We start from the raw sequence: 18982 nt of genomic DNA, 5'->3' as shown, positions 1-18982 counted from the left end.
CCTGAAAACCAGAGCATGGAAGATACACTGTTCACTGAGACCCTTTATTCCAGACTGCTGGACTCCAAGGCACAGTCTTTTAATCAAATTATTCTTAAGTCTTATGTCAAGTGGCAAATGCATCAAATTCTTGGCTCCAACAAAACCAAAACAGCTCCCTCCAATCTAGAAGACATATACTTTCCAGGGTAAAATTTTCAGAATTATCTTTTACCTAAAAGCCACAGACCTTGTGCTTCTAAGTAATAATTTGCTTTTAAAAATATTATGCTTGAACGTGATTTTCTGTAAGTGGGAAAGAAAAAGGAGTCGTCTGGATATAAAGAGTTTGTGAGCACATGGGGAAATCTGTGTTCCGTGCCCACAAGTTAACCAGTACCTGGCACAGGTATTGCATTTTTCCACCAGGAGTTACCTTCCCTGCCTCCAAAGTAATATATTTTAGTCCGAGCTACAAAAGCTATGTACGGTATATCGAAGTTTAGACATCCTTAAGCTTATGCACCAGCAAAGGATTTCTATTTACAGTCACTTTCTTCACTCCCTTCCCAAAGTACCTCTTAGCCTCTGAGTGAGGTCATTCTCCACCAGTTTGCAATGATCTGTTTTACATTCTGGATACTTGCTGTGAATCCTCAGAAGAGCTGGGAGATAGACAGGGAGTAGAAGCTGGATATAAGAGCCCACTCCAGCACAAACATCCCAGATCAATTACCAATATAGATCCACTGCACTAAAAGCCTCCTCGTTTCTGAACCCTTCCTAAAAGTCCCCTCGAGCACACAGTCCTACTGTATGTAACGATGGGATAAATTAAAAATGGTAGGAGGGAGAGGAAGAAAAGAAGAATCCTACACATAAGGAGTTTACCTAAGGAAAACATGTTCAAAGAAACAATCACAAACACAGTAACATCTACAGACTCAAACTGGAATTCACGTACAGATTTCTGGTACCTGATCTACAAATCATTGAGAAGTCTTGGCTACTAGAGTCAGACTTAACATGCTGAAGCCTTCTACAGCAAAGCTTTCCATAGCATCATTGGAAAGCTTTGAGTACTAACTCATTTTGCAGCTTCTTTTGAAACTTGGAAGACATACTTTGACAAGGAAGGATAAGGCAGGAAGGGACCCTAGGACTTACATATAGGTTCAAGTAGTCTTTCTATCGCTTCACTGCAGAGTACTCTTGAGCACTTTCTTAGATGAGTTCAGAGTTGAAATCTGTTTTCCCCTCTCTTAGACATGATTCTATCCCCTAAACACACTGCCAAAATTATTACTTTGGCAAGAAACCTTCAATATATCGCTACAGGGTTAATTTCCTTTTACCTCCTACTATCACACTTGAGCGCTGAGTGCTTAGCTTGGCTAAAAGCTCAAAGGGCATGAATAATATAAGAGGACTCCACTGCAATGACCATTAATGCCTCAGAAAGCCTTCACTGGATCTCTCACCAGTTCTCACTTGCCGAATCCTTCATTTCCTTTAAATGTTACAGTACTAGCGCTAAATCAAACTCAAAGCTCTCATGTCTGGCATCTCCCCACCAGCAATGCAGCCAACAGACTACAGGGACTTGAGAGTCAAAAGGGGCCAGGAGGGGAGTGGCCCCCACAGCCTTCTGGCTATGCCAACTAGCTCCTCCACCTTCTCAGCCTGTTGTCAATTGCTCCTCCACTTCTTTAGCTTTTGCCTTCAGCACTGAAATATTACATCTGTGGTTTAAATAAAATCGTTTCAACTGCCTTTGAGTTATATAAAGACCTAACAAATGCAAGAAATAGTTTTAATATTTGGAAAAAGTACTTTTTGCTTTAAAGGATGGCTGAAATCCAACTAAACTATTCACCTTGTAACATAACACGGACATCGACCCTACTAGATGGCCCATATATTAAGCTTGCGAAAATCTGGAAATAAAATGAGTTGTGGTTACAAGAAAACCCAGGCAGGTGCACACACGGAGGGAAATGGTGAGCCTGAACGTTATCTGATGAGCCACAAACTTGATACTAACATCACACATCTATGAAATTACATATAGTTCTTAATTGAATCATTCCAAATCAAATCAGGAAAACACAACCAGAATTACAGGAAATACTGGCATCTTGGGCAAATTGCCTTCAGTGTCTGCTCTCAGTTATGCTATCTGTAAAATACAATTGATAAATGTAACCATTAAGTAAATGCACAACATGATTAGTCCAATTCTTAAACAGAAAAAAAATTAGACAGGGACTTGTTCGGTGTCATGTGTCAGATACCTGCTTTGCACTACATTGCAACTATAATACAATTTCCGAATGCTGGAAAGGCTGGAAAATAGGAGCTGAAAAAGCACGTTACAGGTAAACAATTTGAACGTAGAAAATCCTTAATTTGCATATGCACAATTATGATTTGTATCAGCTTTCCCTGCATACATAAACTGAAGTAACAAAATACATAAAAACAAATCCTGAGGACTTAAGGAGGAATGTCTTAACCCATACCTATGAACCTAACACTGCATTAAAAAAAAAACAAAAAACCCTCTGCACTTCCATTTTCAGTTAGTTTCGCAAAGCCCACATGACAGGAGTTTTACGTGATGCTGCAAGTAGGCACCAAAGAATAACTGAAGGGAAAGATGGGAAATCACCAATATTTTCTGTGGTGATAAAACAATATGAGGAGAGGCTTGAAGAGCACTAAAGATTCTAAGACTGGCTGGAAAGGATGACTTAAAAGTAGTTTGAAGCTGTGGTTTGAAGTATTTAATATCTGTAGAGGCAACTGTTCCAACCTTTGGAGGGTTAAGCACCTTCTGCAAGCTATATTAACTGAGGTCCGTGTTAGAAACCACTAGACAACTATTTTGTTCTGAACACTAAAAATTGTAATACAAGACATCTGTTGAAGTTATAAAATGTCCTGTAGCTCTTTAAAATGTATAAATTTGCTTTGGTCATTATATGTTTTCCCAATATCATACAGGATTACGTGAAGTGCTTTGAAATGAAAGATGCTATATGTAAGTGCAAAACATTACTCCAATACACTCAGCTTAATTTGGACATGCTATAGTAGGATGGCTCCTTTATTGAGACATCTGCTAGGAAACCAATTTGTCCAAATCACAGTGAGTAATAATGAGTGCTGTTTAATCAAGACAGTATTAACATAAATTTTAACTTGTGTCAAGTAGCTTAATGGTAAATTACTGAATGTTAAACAGACATGGAATTTTACACTCTGGTCTTTCAATAAACAAGTTCTTGAGTAAACTAAAATGTACAGTTTGTTCAATGTGCCGTCAAAAAGAGCTAGATACAACAAGAAAGAGCTGAAGTCAAACAATGCAAGACTTGAAATCATAAACTTCATTTTCAATTTTAAAAAGGTTCAGTACTGGAATCCTCTTCATCTTTGAACTAAATATAAGATCTTTAACAAGAAAAGTACATCCAGATAAGCTTATAATTATAAAGTAATAAAAGGTATTTTAATTAATTTCTGGCTTTTGTACATCTATGACATTTCTGACTTGGATACATAATCCTGAACAGCTTTTTACATTTTATATGGATAAGCATCAGTGAATTTCTGGCCTCAGCACTGTAAAGATGGCTATAAACAACTGTCCTGGGTTCAGCTGAGATAGAGTTAATTTTTACAGAAACCTGAAAGGTGGGGGGCATAGCCGGGGCAGCTGACCTGAACTAGCCAAGGAGCTATTCCATACCATGTGACATCATGCTCAGTATATATATAGGGAGCGGGCCGGGGGGTAGATCCTTCTTTCGGTGGGGGAAGTGGCGGAGCGTCGGGTCCCGGGTGGTGAGCAGTTGCACTGTGCATCACTCTTTTTGTATACTCGTTCATTAGTACCGTTGTTGTTGTTGTAATTCCTTTGTGTTGTCCCAGTAAACTGCCTTTATCTCAACCCTCGAGGTTCCAGGTTTTTTTTTTCTCTTCTCTCCTCCGTCTTCCCCCCATCCCACCGGAGGGGGGCGGGAGGAGTGAGCGAGCGGCCGCGTGGTTCTTTGTTACCGGCTGGGCTAAAACCACGACAACAACGTGCCTTTCCATGATAACCCCAGATTATGTGGTTTCACCCATTAGCCATTGATTTTGCCAGTCAACACATCCACTTACTATTTGTCCGAGAAAAATATAAAACTTCTGGCATCATGACTCAAAACTACTAGGAACTAAAATACTGATAGTGAAGAGCCACCACACTCTGACATCAAGCAGAAGCCTTTACTGCAAAAGCATAACACAGTGACAGATACTGCTTTAGATATTGACTCCAAAAGGCAGGGAGATTCCTGAATCCAATATTAATAATATAATTGATTTATCTGAATTTTAAATTAAATGGAATTTTAAATTATTCCACGACATACTCAGTTAATGAGTGCGTTAAGAGCAGAACAGCACTTACTACAATGTTCCTAGAACATCCAATTCCTAAGAAAGGGAAGAGGAGTAAAGGAGACAAAGAAAATCACAAGGAACAGCTCAGTACCACAAATTACACGCTCTGCAGGAAAAGATAACAGTTCAGTTCTTAGGACCAGGATACAAGGGAAGAAGCAAAATAAAACAGTTGAAAAAATAAATAAATTGTATTTAGGCTTGCATTAGGCACCCATATAAGAAGAATCTGCTTTCTTAACTACAGATTAAAAAAGCCAACCCCAGCAAGATACCAGTATCAAACCATATGCTTCTGTTCCTACCCACCTTTAAATGATAACAAGGGGCTGATCTATGGAAGTATTTAAGGAGTTGAAAGCTTTTTAGTCCTCCGCACAGCAGCAGATGTTGAGACAGGCAAGTGTACTTCAGTTTGAAGGGAAGTCTCTTACTACTTACAGGAGGTACCATGCCCAAGAGATGGATTAACATTTACTTCCTATTTTCGGTGGAGCAATTAAACATAACATGTCCCTTCCCCACAACGCTAGGACAAATGCTGTGAGACAGCAGAATAGGTTTCTTAATGTGACATGCACACAAAAAGTGTCTATAAGCAGGTGGACAGAAAAATGTACACCTGGTTTTGTACTGTGCATGAACGCATGCATGAAGTGGAAGTGGGTCCTATATGATAACAAGAGCACATGCAGAGAGCTAAAATCCTCATTGCTAATGTCTCAGTCCCAAGCCTTTCATTTGCAGAGCTTAGAAAGAGCCATGACTTTCAACACAATCATTTTATTAACGCTAAACTGCACAATTAAATAGGACTCATATTCCTTCCACTGTCACTTCATAATCACACCAGCTCTGCTGAGAGTCACACTCTTCCCATCCTACTCCTTCCACTCCTGACCTCTACAAGCTGAAATCTCAACAGGGGACAAGAAGTCCAAGCTTTTCCACAGTTCCAATTCTCAAAGCAACAGCCACCTTGAGAGGGGAAAAAAACAGCAAGTGTGCTGTTGCTGTGGAAACAGAGCACAAAAATACTCCTATTAGATCAAGTACCTCTTGGACAATCGAACACACTGCCAAACAGTTACTGGAACTTCCCCTAGCATGCAGGAAGGGTTAGGACAGGGAACACAGTCAGCCCAGGTGTCTCCACCATCACCCAGATTTCAGGAGATCTGTGACAGCTTTTCAAAAGCGAGTCCCTCACTACACTTGGTGAGGAAAGATACCTTGTTTGTGAAAACAATTACCATCACATAAAGGCCCTGAACTGGGAAGAGAATAAATTGCACAGCTTGCTTAAATTTTTGACACATGTATTAATAAAGAATCCAGGCCATGGTGTTTAACAGAGGACTGCAGAATGGCCTGAGCCTGCCCCAAAAGTTTACAGGCTGAATTCAAAAGCAATACTGGTAAATAGTAAAGAAGAAAATTAACCTACATCCTAGTAAAGTTCTGCTGTTCCTTGTTCCCTAAGAGATGAAAGGGAATAAATAGAATGCGATAATGTAATTAAAGACTACATGATAATTAACACACAAAAATATCTGAATTCAGATCACATGGGCAAAATCAGTATCAGACTACTCTAATTTTCAAGTAACTTGACTTTAAAATCATTCTTGTACATAAATCTATAGTTTTGTTCCTCTCTCCGTTCCCTTTGAGATGCCTTAACTGTGTAAGCTGTTCATAACCTGAACTACAGGAACAGTATGAAACTGTAAGATTCTAATAAAAATCAGCCAGAGAGAACACTGTAGTTACAACCAGTATTAATGAAAACACCACATACACAAAAGCCAGCTTCAGGTTTTCAGGAAGAAAGGAACTGCCAAGCGTCAGCACTCCTCATACTATCAAAGATCAGGTGAAACCAGAAATTTGATACTCTAAACCACTGATTTTGCTAGGACATTTTAAACATCAGACAGAGATGGCAGGGGATTCCAACAGGTTAGAAATTTGTTTAGTTTATCAATGCTACCAGACATTAATTCCCTCAACTCTGAATCTTCTACCCTTCCTTCCCATCCCTGCAAAACATCTCATATTAAAAGAAACTAGACTTTGGCAAGGTAGAAGAATGATTTCTTTTACAAGGGTGTTGTGAAGCTTAATTCATGTTTGTAAAACCCTTTGTATTGTGCCTTTCATCTACTGTGGGAACCTCGCACTATTATCAATAAGGTCTTTTCTACAGTAGAAAGGCTTTGCTAAAATAGCTATACTAGCAAATCTGCCTAGTCGAGATGTGGTTTACACAGGCAAAAAAGTTATTTTGCCAGAACAGCTAATACCAGTTCCTTGAAAAAACAAGCTATACTGGTAGAAGCACGTTTTTGGTGGTTATCTAACCGAATCTAGCATAGAATTTGTATGACAACTAAGGGTTATTTCTGCAGAATCTTAACAAAACACAGGTATGCTGGCAAAACCTTGAAGGGTAACTCTGACCAACATATTTTGGAGACTGCAAATGAAGGATGTATATTTACTACTTTCACAATACCAAGCCTCTGTGTTCATTTATTCATGTGAATGAGGTAGAAGCAACAAAGTCCTCTAAAGAGATCCCTTCAGCAGCAAATGCGTTTGACCTTGTACAAAATAATTGTTGGATTATTTTTTTCCTTTAAGAAGCAAGAAGCCAAAGGAATAAAGACAATTAAGATCAAGCCTTAGTCAGATATATTTTGTCAAATAGAAAAGAACAGAATATTAACAGCACTAGAATGAATGCCTAGAAACTACTTATACAACTGCAAAGAACACAGACTGTGGTACAAGAAAATAGTTCACGCGACAGTAATTTTTAACTGTGCTATTATTATTTTCTATTCAAGACTGCAGTCTTCTCACTCACATTTATAAACAACATCAAACATCCAATTGTTATTTGTCTCTTAACAAAGGTGGAGAGGCACCATCATGCCAGGTTCCAAAACAACTACTCGCCATTTTTTTCCAGTCGTGTTTAGCCGCCTTCTGAGCTGCTTAGGGTGGTACCCTGCAGCTACCAGCAGTAGTGCATTTACATTTTGCCTTTCAATGTTTCCGCATCTTGCTAGAAGTCTGCAGCAAACCTTATCATCTAAGGGCTTGCTTACACAGGGAAAGGAAACTCATCTGTTTCACATCCCTGGAAGACTTTTCTCCAGTAGACACCTGTATTTATTTTAGAAGGGTGTCTCTCCATATCCGTCTGCAGTAGCATACAATTTTCTAACACCCACAGCACCAAAGCTATGCACTACAGCGCAAGGCTTCATCAGAGCCATGTTTCAAATCTGTGGTGGATTATAAACTGCCTAAACATTTTCCCACAAACTGATTCGGCTCAGACATGCTTGAATCTGGAATGGAGCTCAAAATCCAAAGACAGAAATTGCCATAGTTAAGGGAAATAAGCTACTTAACAATACGGAAAATTTGTTTTCCATATGAAAGATGGTTTCATTACAGAAATTTAAGCAGGTGTATTCAGTTGTTTTCCACTGAAGAGTAAAGCTAAATCTACTTTAAAGCAAAGCTAAACATGAAAATCTTCTCTGCTATTGAGACAAACTAGAAAAAGACTAGCTACCATAAATTAATCAGTAACCTATTATTTACTGACATAGCACTGTAGAATACACAGCCTGCATACCAGGACTACCTGATGTGCTGTTTTGTTACACCTAAGAAGTCTCAGTCACTGGTGTACCTGTCTGTGCAGCATAAGGAACAGCACTGACCTAAAAACCAGACTTGACAATTCTGCCTAGGCTTAAAAAGAACAAGGTTCAAATGAGAGCCAAAATACATTAAATCCTTTTGCAGATTGGCTAATACAGCACCCAAAAGCTGGGCTTTCTTGCTTCCAGTTAAGAAGCACTTTCTTGTCATGAGAACATTAAAAAAAAGCTGGATCACGTTTCCTTTTTCCACTAGCATACATTTTGCATGTAAGCAGCTGTTGCTAATCAGTGAGAGATATTAACACTTCATATGACATGATAAGTTCTATCACAGCCTTCTTTTGAAAACTATAAAGACACTTTCCCCACTAGCTCTGTGCCATAGGCCAGACAGCACTCAATTGCTGTACCTACAGCATAGCAACCATGTACCCCCCCATCCTCCATAGCATCCTCCATTGGCATCACTAGAAGGTTTGCATGAGGATCAAGGACAGAATATGGCCATTAGACAGTAACTACGTTTCTAGCTGGAAAAGTTCATTCTTGCCTTTGGGATACTCAGCAGGAAAATTTAAGGTTCATCACCTTTAAAGGCAAGGCTATCTTGCCCCTCCGTTTTCTTCCCATTCCACTTACTTATCTGTTTTGGCTCCTTCCCGTCCCTTCTTAACTACCATCTCTCTTTAGCCCCTGATCACGCTGACTGATCCCTTCATTTCTTCCCAGTAAGAGAGCTCACAGGGAATTTGCAGGGTTCAGTGCATAATCTTTCTGTATGCCCGGGGTCCTGCCCACACAAAACTGCTCCCTTGCTGAGCAGGCCCTGGCAATGAAGTTTAGCTAAAGCATTTGGAGCAAAAGTCTAGGAGCAAGTATGTGGAGGCTGAGGCCAGACTTCCCAGTGGAAGGCCACCTACTCTCAAACATCCCTCCATCACTGACAAAGATATCCCACATTTATCATTCTCAAGTTCAAGTACACTTCAAGGCCAACTTTGTTTCTCTTATGCAAAAAATGGAAGAGAAGGCATACACTCAGGCTGAGGCTTTTTTCCTCTTAGTTTTCTGGAATTTATAACTGCTCCAAAGTTTCTGCAGGGGTAGAAAGGAAATTTAAAGGGTAGAAACAACAGTTACTCAGCATGATCAGCTGTTCTGTTCTACACTGAAGCACGAAGCCACAACCACAAAATAAATGCAGTTAAATGATGAAGAACTCACTTTTACTCTGAGACACAGCTGAAGCGCCCTGAATGGTATGGGAAGACTGAGGCTACATGTTTTCAGCGAGCTCACACAAATAAGCTCAAGCTGTTATTTTTGACCTTTGATGCCCTTCATGATTTGTGTCCTGAATGACTAAGCTCAGGAAAAAGTCTAGGACAGGTTAAAGATTTAGCCAGTAAAGAGCATTTACATCTCAATTATGAACTTCCTAGTTCTAACAGAATGGAGGTTTACAGACTTTCAGAGCATGCTAGGGCTTACATACTCAAACTTTACAGGGATGATGGGAGTAAGGATAAATACAGAGGAACAAAAGATTTAATTTTTTCATATGTAGTTTTTGTAGCTCTCAAATTATCTGTACAGATGAAATTTAGAATTAGCTCTAACTGTACCTAAAGATATTTATTGTAAAGGAACAACACAATTGGGGGGGGGAAAGCAGACTTGAAGATATACTGATTTTGCACAAAGGGCTGTAGTACAATCAAAATCCGGAATTTCTTGCATATTAAGTATCATTTTAGAAGTCAACCATAAATACATGAATTTTGTTGCAGTAAAAAAAGCAAACAGAAAAAGCAGAACTCTGGGAAATCAATCACCCTGTCTAGGAATCCATTTGTGCATACTATTTCTTTGAATGTAAAACACAGGCTTCAAATGCAGCTGCACCTATTTCATAATTCACATCTTCATCACCTAACTATAAAGGCAGCATAACAGTCTCTGGTTATGCACAAGGTATCTATGACAAACCAGCAGTCCTAATCGAGGAAAAACATTATAGACACAATGTTTAGAAAATTAACTGCCTTTTTGCTTCCGAGAAACAGCACTGAAATTCCAATTTGTCCTCATCTTAACATATGTCTGTATTTTAACATAATGAACATGGATGCAGTTTTATCACTTCTTTCACAAAGGAAAAGAACGGTCACTTTTCAGCTGAAAACAGGTCTGAAAAATGCTACCTTAAGACTGAACATGCAAGACATTTTGAATGCAGGTGCTTCCTCCACCAAAATGTTAACACTTTTAACACTGCTTTTCCACAAACATTTTATTTATAAACAATTTTTTTATAAGAAGTTTTTCTTGAAACAGCTGTAAAACAAACAGTTGAAGATCAAAATTGCACGATGTGTGTTACCCTTCTCCTCACTTTCCAGAGCACGTGTCAGAGCCAGTGTCTCTCACAGAACTACAGAAGAGTACCTCTAAACAGGCAGACAAACCCCCAAATCAAAATCTGTAATGCGATCTTGTAACAGCTGATCCTAAATTAATTTTAGAGTCCTAAGTCTGAAAAGTTGAAGCAATAAAATCAGTGCTGGGTAAGTTTCATATAACCATCTGAATGACTCTATTGTCTCTTTCGTCATGCTAAAGTTTGCTTTGTTGTTGTTTTCATCTTTCCTTTCAAAATAGCCTCCTGCAGCTCTAAGCTAAAGATCTTCCTGGAGCTTCTATGTGACAGCTGCAGTATCTTAGCCATCTGTTTAATTTATATTTGCTAATGCAGCTCCTGCTGTTTTCAACTGACAGCTTTTTTCTCTCTTATTACCCCCACACAGGAAATCATTGCACTTGCCAAAGTTTCTCTGTAGTCTCAGATGTCAAGTCTGGTGACAAAAGGTGATGAATGAGGCTCCTATGCACCTCCCTTTTGTTTTGTTAAAATTATGAAAATCTGTAAGTGGGTTTTATGTTATTTCTTTAAAGAACGATTATAAACAAAAAGAAAGGATGGAGTGCGAAACAGAGGGAGATAGTAAAGGGAAATCATACCCCTTTCCTCTCAACACAGCAATTCTGTGGGAAAGTTGAGGCTGGAGGATCTCCAAGATACTCTCAGAAGCAGAATATCTATTCCATATGTATTCCTAAAGCTGCGATTCAACCTCTTCAGTCATCTATGCCCACCTACCAAGCTCAGGGTTTGGTCGACTACTGACTTTCCCTCACTTGCAACCAACATGCCTCCTAACTTTTCTAGAGTGCTCTGGATCTCAGAAGTATTCACAAGTCAATGGGAAGTGATGGAGCCTCAAAAGGCCCACACATTGCAACACCAGTACTTACTGCCATCCTGTAAAGCCTCCAGCAGGAAGGTGCAGGGCCTGCACTCTCTGTGCTATTAAAAGACACTAGATAAAAGCACAAACTAGCTCCTGAAACAGCAGTCAGCTTTATACACCAAGCACAGATGTTACCGTCCCTGTAACTCCCCTAGAGCATAACAACAAGAAGATTAAAGAGTCTAGCCTTGCTGAAAAATAACATCAGGTTTAACATAAAACTTTGAAATTTAACATAGATACCCCTGTCCTGCTTAAAACCATATCAGCTGAATCACAGTGAGCTCTGCAATACCTGTCCCAAGTGATGCAACGCTCCTATGTTACAAGGACCACATTTCAGTGACTAGCCCCAGTCCAGAAACAGGCAGACATATTAAACGCAAAGAGCTGCACATAAACCAAACCCAGAAGTGTGACCGCTCTTCCTTTCTAAATTCTCCCTTTCAAAACAACTTTATTAACTGGAGAGGCACACAGAAACATGAAATGGACACTTCCTGAAGGACTGGAAGATGCGCGCTTTCTGGTGCCAGAGAGAGCCCAGTGCAGCAGCTGATAAGGAGCTAGCAGGGATGCATGTTTGAGGGAATACTTGGGAGACCAACAAGTCATAATCTCTTACTATCACTGTTCCCAGAAGATGATGACGAGAAATTAAATCCATTGTTCTGACACTCTAGAGTTGGCTCCAGCTCCTAACATCAAAGCAACCCATAGGATGGAACTTGTGACAGCTCCCTATCTTGTGCACAATCATCCCACTGAGCTCTGGAGGATGAAGTCACTTGAAACAAAATGAACGTTTCTGCTTTTGAAAGTACAGCAAGCTAGTACCAAAAAAAACTACTGCTGCACTCTGGAGAAGGTTACTGCTTCATCTTCATATCCCCACTCCTTTAATAATTGTGGTACAAAAAGTCAATCTTTGAAGAAAATATTGGACAAACCAGAAAAGCTAAAAAGAATAACCTAGAATAACCTTAGACCTAATATACTAATAGCTACACCATACATGAGAACATTACATCCTTTCCTACCCAGGAGATTTTGTCCAAGAGCCAGACAAGTTAACTCCTGATTTTTATTCTGTATCTCAGTCTTTCCAACTGTAAATATACATAACTGTTGATGTACTTCACTATAGTACGATTATCCAGTGCTATAGGCTAGTTACCCGGCACAGATTCTAATCTTTTTATAACTCAGTGCCAATACCAGGGGAAAAAGAAAAATCACCAAGGAGTATACAGGCCTGAAAACGTGAAGAGTCACTACTCAGCTTCAGTTCATTGCTTGTACTTTATGGCATTTCATAAGTAACACAATCAAGAAAGCATAAAGTATTAAATTATAATAATATAGATAGATTAATGTCCCAAGTCAACAAAGAATTGTTTCTTTCGAGTTTCTTCAATATACTGAACCAAAGACCCACCAAATATTAATTATCTCCCAGTGTCTCCCTCTACCATGCTACCCAGGCCAAAACTATCCTTTATATCAGTTCCTCCTTACCTCAGGAACTCTATGTGCAGTCTCAGAAAGAGCTGTGTTGTACCAGACACAGACTGAGTGAAACCACCATGAACCTGGGCAGAGAGAAGTTTTGTATAAATACGTGTACCTGACAGTGTAAGGCAGTAATATTTTCCAAAGTGCAAACATTCTCCAGCCAGGGTGTCTGATTCATTTCAGAACCTGAACCACTGCAGTTTTCAGCTTAGGAAATTAAATTAAAGTAGTGCTGATTTTAGTGGTTCCTTCAGCCAGGAACAGGAATAACTGAACTGAATAGAAATTACCCAAAGTTGCAAATAAAATAAAAAGATTAAAGAACTGTAAGGTAGGCATACTGGTCTTATCTTTGTCAGCCAGATATTTTTGTTTTCCTCCTTTTTCCTGGGTTAATAAGAATTATCAAGTGTTACTTTGACTAGCCTTTGGTCACAAGCTCCTGAAGAAAAGAGGAGGCTCAGCCATGTGCTGTTGCTTAGTCTGTTACACATTATTGTACCTGTTAAGCAGAAAGGCTAAATCAAGGACTAGGAAGACCACAGGATTCCAGCGGAAAGGAAAAAACCAGTGCACAGTGAGGTGCTCTCCTAGGTGAGTAAATGATGTCTTGCACAGTAAGACACAAAACTACTAAAGAACTGGCATAACAAATGTTGCAAAACCAGATGCAGAAAACAAAAACTTCAATGTAAGATGGCAACACATTTTACAACTAACAAACCCAGTTAATTTCTTCTCTATAGACTACCACAGCCCAAGGACAGAACAATACTTTTCTACCCCTTAGGGGCAAACACAAGTAAATATTAGATTCATAGAATTCTTTAGGTTGGAAAGGACCTTTAAGATCTTTGAGTCCAATCATTAAGCTAATACTCCCAAGGCCACCACTAAACTATGTCCCTAAATGCCCCATCTACGTGTCTTTTAAATACCTCCAGGGATGGTGACTCCACCACTCCCCTAGGCAGCCTGTTCCAATGCTTGACAATCCTTTCCGTGAAAAATTTTTTCCTAATATCTAATCTAAACCTACCCTGGTGCAACTTGAGGCCATTTCCTCTTGTCCTATCACTTGTTACTTGGAAGGAGACACCAACACTCACCTCCTTACAACCTCCTTTCACATAGCTGTAGAGAGTTATAAGGTCTCCCCTAAGTCTCCTTTTCTCCAGGCTAAACAACCCCAGTTCCCTCAGTCACTCCTCATAAGACTTGTTCTCCAGACCCTTTCACCAGCTTCGTTGCTCTTCTTTGGGCACGCAAAGCATTGCTTCCTATGGGAGATTACACGATGGCAAGTAGTGTATTTGTGCACACCTCCTTTTGGACACCTTTTCACAATTTTACAACACAATGTGTAAGGCGGAAAAACCTGACACTTTTTGCTAGAAGAAAATTTGCCTTTTTTTTTTATTATTTCATAAAATACCTCTGCTATACAACTTCTTAGCACATACAAACCACACAGGCCTACAGGCTTTCCTGGAACTGGAAAATAAAAACGCATCTTTGCCATTTATAACACAGAGATAAAAGATACTTCAAAAACTGAGTAGGTTTGTTTTAGGAAGAAAGCCATTATTCAAGGGTATATGGATTTAGGAGCAGAGTCAGGTACAGGATTATCTGCCCTCTCAATCTTTTCCATAAGTGTTCTAAACATTGAGCATCCCAGGAGAAAACATCTGAACTAAACACTTGATTCTTAGCTTGGTCAGACACCACTTGATACAGCCTTCAACCAAGCATTAACAAACTAATTTCAGCTTTCCATTGTCCAGCATAGTGGGGGATGGGAATAGCCACATTATGGAAAACCCCAAGCACACAAACCCTGCTGCACAGAGGCAAAAGCCCAGTGCCTGTGCACCATACTTCGCAGCACTCCAGGTTCTGGGAACACTCTTAGTTGGGGTACAGAGGCAGCCCTATAAGAAACCCCATCTGACAAATCTCTCAAAGAAGAAGGGATCACAATAATATGGTACTCTTTCACCAGTCATCCCTCCTAGAACTGCTGCTATGATCAGCTCCATGGCTCTAAGTCTTGCAGAGCCAGAGCTTCAGCCCAAATCCACAAGTTATAGGCTCCAGCTGGCTCCCGAATGCTCCTCCAGCTCCTCCAAAGCCAGTTTCCCAGCGTCCCATGTTCCGGGAGCACAAAGCAGAGACACCAGCAGTGGCTCTGAACAAAGCTGGCAAAGGTTCAGCAGGTGAATTAGCTCAGGGTCTGAGCCATGCAAAAACCTATGTACTGCTTCCAGGTCTGAGCCTGGGATTTCTGTATGGATAACTTGTTACCTGAATAATGTACCCATGGAAAATAAAACATTAGCCATAAAAATTAAATAGAAGAAAGGCCAATTTCAGTGCCTACACAGTAATTCAGAGGTCAAAAATTAACTTATCATGCTTACAGAGGCTACTTGCAACATCCCTCATGCAGTGTTTGAAATCCCGTTCTCTAAAGTTTTGCCTGTGTGTATTTCTCTTCACTTCCCAGCATCCTCAGGCATTCCCCAAGAGCCACTTCTTCAAAGAGTATAAAGATGATACTCTCAAGGAAATCAGACTTGGCTCTCTAGGCTGTCCAATATATGCAAGTAATATACTTAATTAAGCATGAGTGTCCATACATACACAGCACTTCAAAACCACACCACTACAGACCTTAATACTCATCACCCTGAACTTAACTCTGAGCTCCAACAAACAGGTCGCAGCCTTCCCCAGAAAGGTTAATGCTAGTTTTCTTCAAGCACAGAGGCAACAGCTTTCAACAAATTCCCAAGAATTTAAAAGTTTTACCTTCCAGAAAACCAAGTTTTGTTGTTAATCTGCACTTTAGGTGCCTAGATTTAAAATGAAAAGGCAAGTACAGCTGCTCACAGCTGATAAGGCCTCATACTACTGGCATCTATTTATATCTATGATACAGAGTAACAAACCCCTGTACTTCAAACAACTGAAGCAACTGTTAGATAAAATATGGAAATAGAAATATGGGGCTAGAAGCCATGTCCTTTACTGTATAAATCCCTTCCTGTCGTGGTTTAACCCCAGCCAGGAACTAAGCACCACGCAGCCGCTCACTCACTCCCCCCCCATCCAGTGGGATGGGGGAGAAAATCAGGAAAAGAAGTAAAACTCGTGGGTTGAGATAAGAACGGTTTAATAGAACAGAAAAGAAGAAACTAATAATGATAATGATAACACTAATAAAATGACAACAGTAGTAATAAAAGGATTGAAATGTACAAATGATGCGCGGGGCAATTGCTCACCACCCACCGACCGACACCCAGCTAGTCCCCGAGCAGCGACTCCCTGCCCCCACTTCCCAGTTCCTAAACTAGATGGGACGTCCCATGGTATGGAATACACCGTTGGCCAGTTTGGGTCAGGTGCCCTGGCTGGGCATGAGAAGCTGAAAAATCCTTGACTATAGTCTAAACACTACTGAGCAACAACTGAAAACATCAGTGTTATCAACATTCTTCACATACTGAACTCAAAACATAGCACTGTACCAGCTACTAGGAAGACAGTTAACTCTATCCCAGCTGAAACCAGGACACTTCCCCATAAATCAAGAAAAAGCATATTTGGGTAAAGGTAATAAAAGACCCATACTGCCTCTGAAGACCAACTACCAAAGCAGGGAATCTTGAAAACAATTTCCAAGTTAGTACATGATGGCAACTCCCGATGGCATCTTGTTGGTTCTCATCTGAATGCTGGAGCCAACTCTTCCACCAAGCCAGTTAATGTCTTTTTACTGAGGTCACTAACATGCTGCTTTGTGTACAGGCAGCTTCTGCTGCTCAGCATTGCTCAGGAGCACAGCCATTGCAGGAAGACATATGGGAGCATGAGTTTAGTGTTTGTGATTAACTTCAAGCAATGCCTGATTTGCAGGGTTGCGAAGCATAGACGGAAACACAAGTTTAAGGTCCCAGGAAATAAGGAAGAGGTAATTGGTCCTATGGGCCTAGGTCCAAGAGAGAGCAAATATGACAGAAGACAGAGGAGGATGGAACAGAACTGTGCTTCCACCTATGGCCATGCCAGCTTGGCCCAGAGCTGATGTTACTCCTGCAGATGATACTCAGCCCAACCAAGTCTGAAAACCCCTACATAAGAGGACATCACAACTCACACATACACAGTTGTTATACTACGTTGACATACTACTTATAGGAGAAGAAACTGAAACATAATATTGCTCTGTGCTCAGTCGGTTATCAAAAAGCTTATTAGAGAGGAGGGTTAATAGCTTCAGGGTACAGTTCCACAAGGAGCATAAACCAATGTTAGTGGCTACCAGCAAAAAGGTGGACCCACAATCTCTGGCTATTCATAGCACACTGATCCAAACAACTAATCCACCAAAAAATTATTATCAGTCGGTCAGATTTATGAGCTGATCGAATGCACCCTATAGCTCAGGAACTGAAGCAAGACAGAAATGCCACAACCATGGCAGATGAGAGCAACACTGATCTTTCCAGGAGAAGCATAGTCTGAGATCACCTTTCACAAAACAGTATCTTTATTATACAGCCTATAGGGGAAAGCAAAGGATATAGAGGCTCGCTAGAGAATGTCCTAGTCCATTAGACCATGTATTTTGTGCGCATGTGTCTAGTCCTAAATCTCAAGAATCACTATGCAACGGAGACACTGGTTATTTCCATCTAGACCTTTAAACTGTAAAATGGTGACAAACTTTGAATATGTTCTAGGAGTCAAAACCCTGAACAAGAGTGAAATACAAGCAGCATTTTCAAAAGCTCTCCCTAGTGTGCCCTGTTTCTTCTACAGTGTCTCTCTGCTGTGAACTTTTATTTAAAACAGAAGCAAATACCACTTTCAGATATCCCTGCTTTCTCCTATCTTTCTGCTTTACTGATAGAATAAAAATCCAATACCACAGTTGGGGAAGAGCAATACAGAGCTAACAAAAGATAACCAGACTGGGTGGGGAAGGATGTACTGGTATAGAATGCTACAGCTCTGGAACAAGACTAACAGAGAGGATTTCACAGGGACACATCTGAAATAGCCAGCAGCTCGCCTTAAGGCATACTCTACACAAATTATAAGAGGCATCCTTTACGTTGCACCCAAATTTAACCCCAACCCACACTAACTTGCTATTCCTAGTCTTTATGGTAAACTGACATCAAATAACTATTCAGAAATCCAAGGTTAGAGGGGAATAGCATTTACATTAAAAAGATTAATCCCAATTCTTGTCATGCCTACTGTGCTGTATTTTGGTGTACAGTTTTTCATTTTGATTTTGTGTTCCAAGTTTGGGTTATGGCAAGACAACAGGAACTTCAGTTGCTATGCATAATGTAAAATAAACAAAATAAATAAAAAGTCTCAGCTCCGAGAATCCAATGCTCTACATCTATAGATAACGTAAGCACCAACACTATGTGCGTGACATTTAGGCACAAAAAAATCAGGCAGAAAATCAGTCTCAGACACTGACCAAGGTAATTTTAAACATAAAGCCAGATGCCACAGAGTGACTTGGACAGGGATTACAGGCAAAAGCAAACGCACAGTACCTGAAATTGTCACATTTCTTCCAGTCAAACCCTCACGAGTATTTAGCAATTATTCAAATCTCCCCATCTCTGATGAGCAGTAATACTGCACATCTGAGTCTTTTAACTAGCAGCCACATGGTTTATGGAGCAGCCACTCTGCCAGGTAAGGGGAAATGATCGCCTGTTGTGCTGACCTAGCACAGAAACACATTTTGTCTCAGCTGGAAATTGTTCTTACACAACCAGTGCTCTCAATACACTAGAAAATAGCTTAGATACCTGATATCATAGGTTTTAATATTCTGCCTGTGGATATGGCCATCAAAATCCCCACTGCCTCTCATTCCTCACGCACTTAATATGCTGATTTAATTATATGCCTGTAATTCAGTTTACATTTTACAGGAGGCAAAAGGTAGAGAGATTCCAGTAAATGACACTTGAGGCAAGAGAATGAGCAACTGGAGAC

General features: G+C 40.1%; 1 protein-coding gene across 8 annotated transcripts in view; it reads right to left on the bottom strand.

The window, feature by feature from the left end:
- The window catches only part of NDST2 (N-deacetylase and N-sulfotransferase 2), a 136875-nt gene that overhangs the window by 72801 nt on the left and 45092 nt on the right, over positions 1 to 18982 (bottom strand). Inside the window, exon 3 of one of the 8 annotated variants that reach the window (XM_075025743.1) lies at positions 12947 to 13020. The exons of the other annotated variants lie outside the window; for them this stretch is intronic. The gene's annotated coding sequence lies outside the window, so the exon portion shown is untranslated. The remainder of the gene's footprint in view (positions 1 to 12946; positions 13021 to 18982) is intronic. 8 annotated transcript variants of the gene reach the window in all.

Source organism: Buteo buteo, chromosome 4 (assembly GCF_964188355.1).
Source record: "Buteo buteo chromosome 4, bButBut1.hap1.1, whole genome shotgun sequence".
In the NCBI taxonomy this organism is placed as follows: Eukaryota; Metazoa; Chordata; class Aves; order Accipitriformes; family Accipitridae; genus Buteo; species Buteo buteo.
Note: the sequence above shows the minus strand (reverse complement) of the source record. Positions and strands in the feature narration are given on the sequence as shown.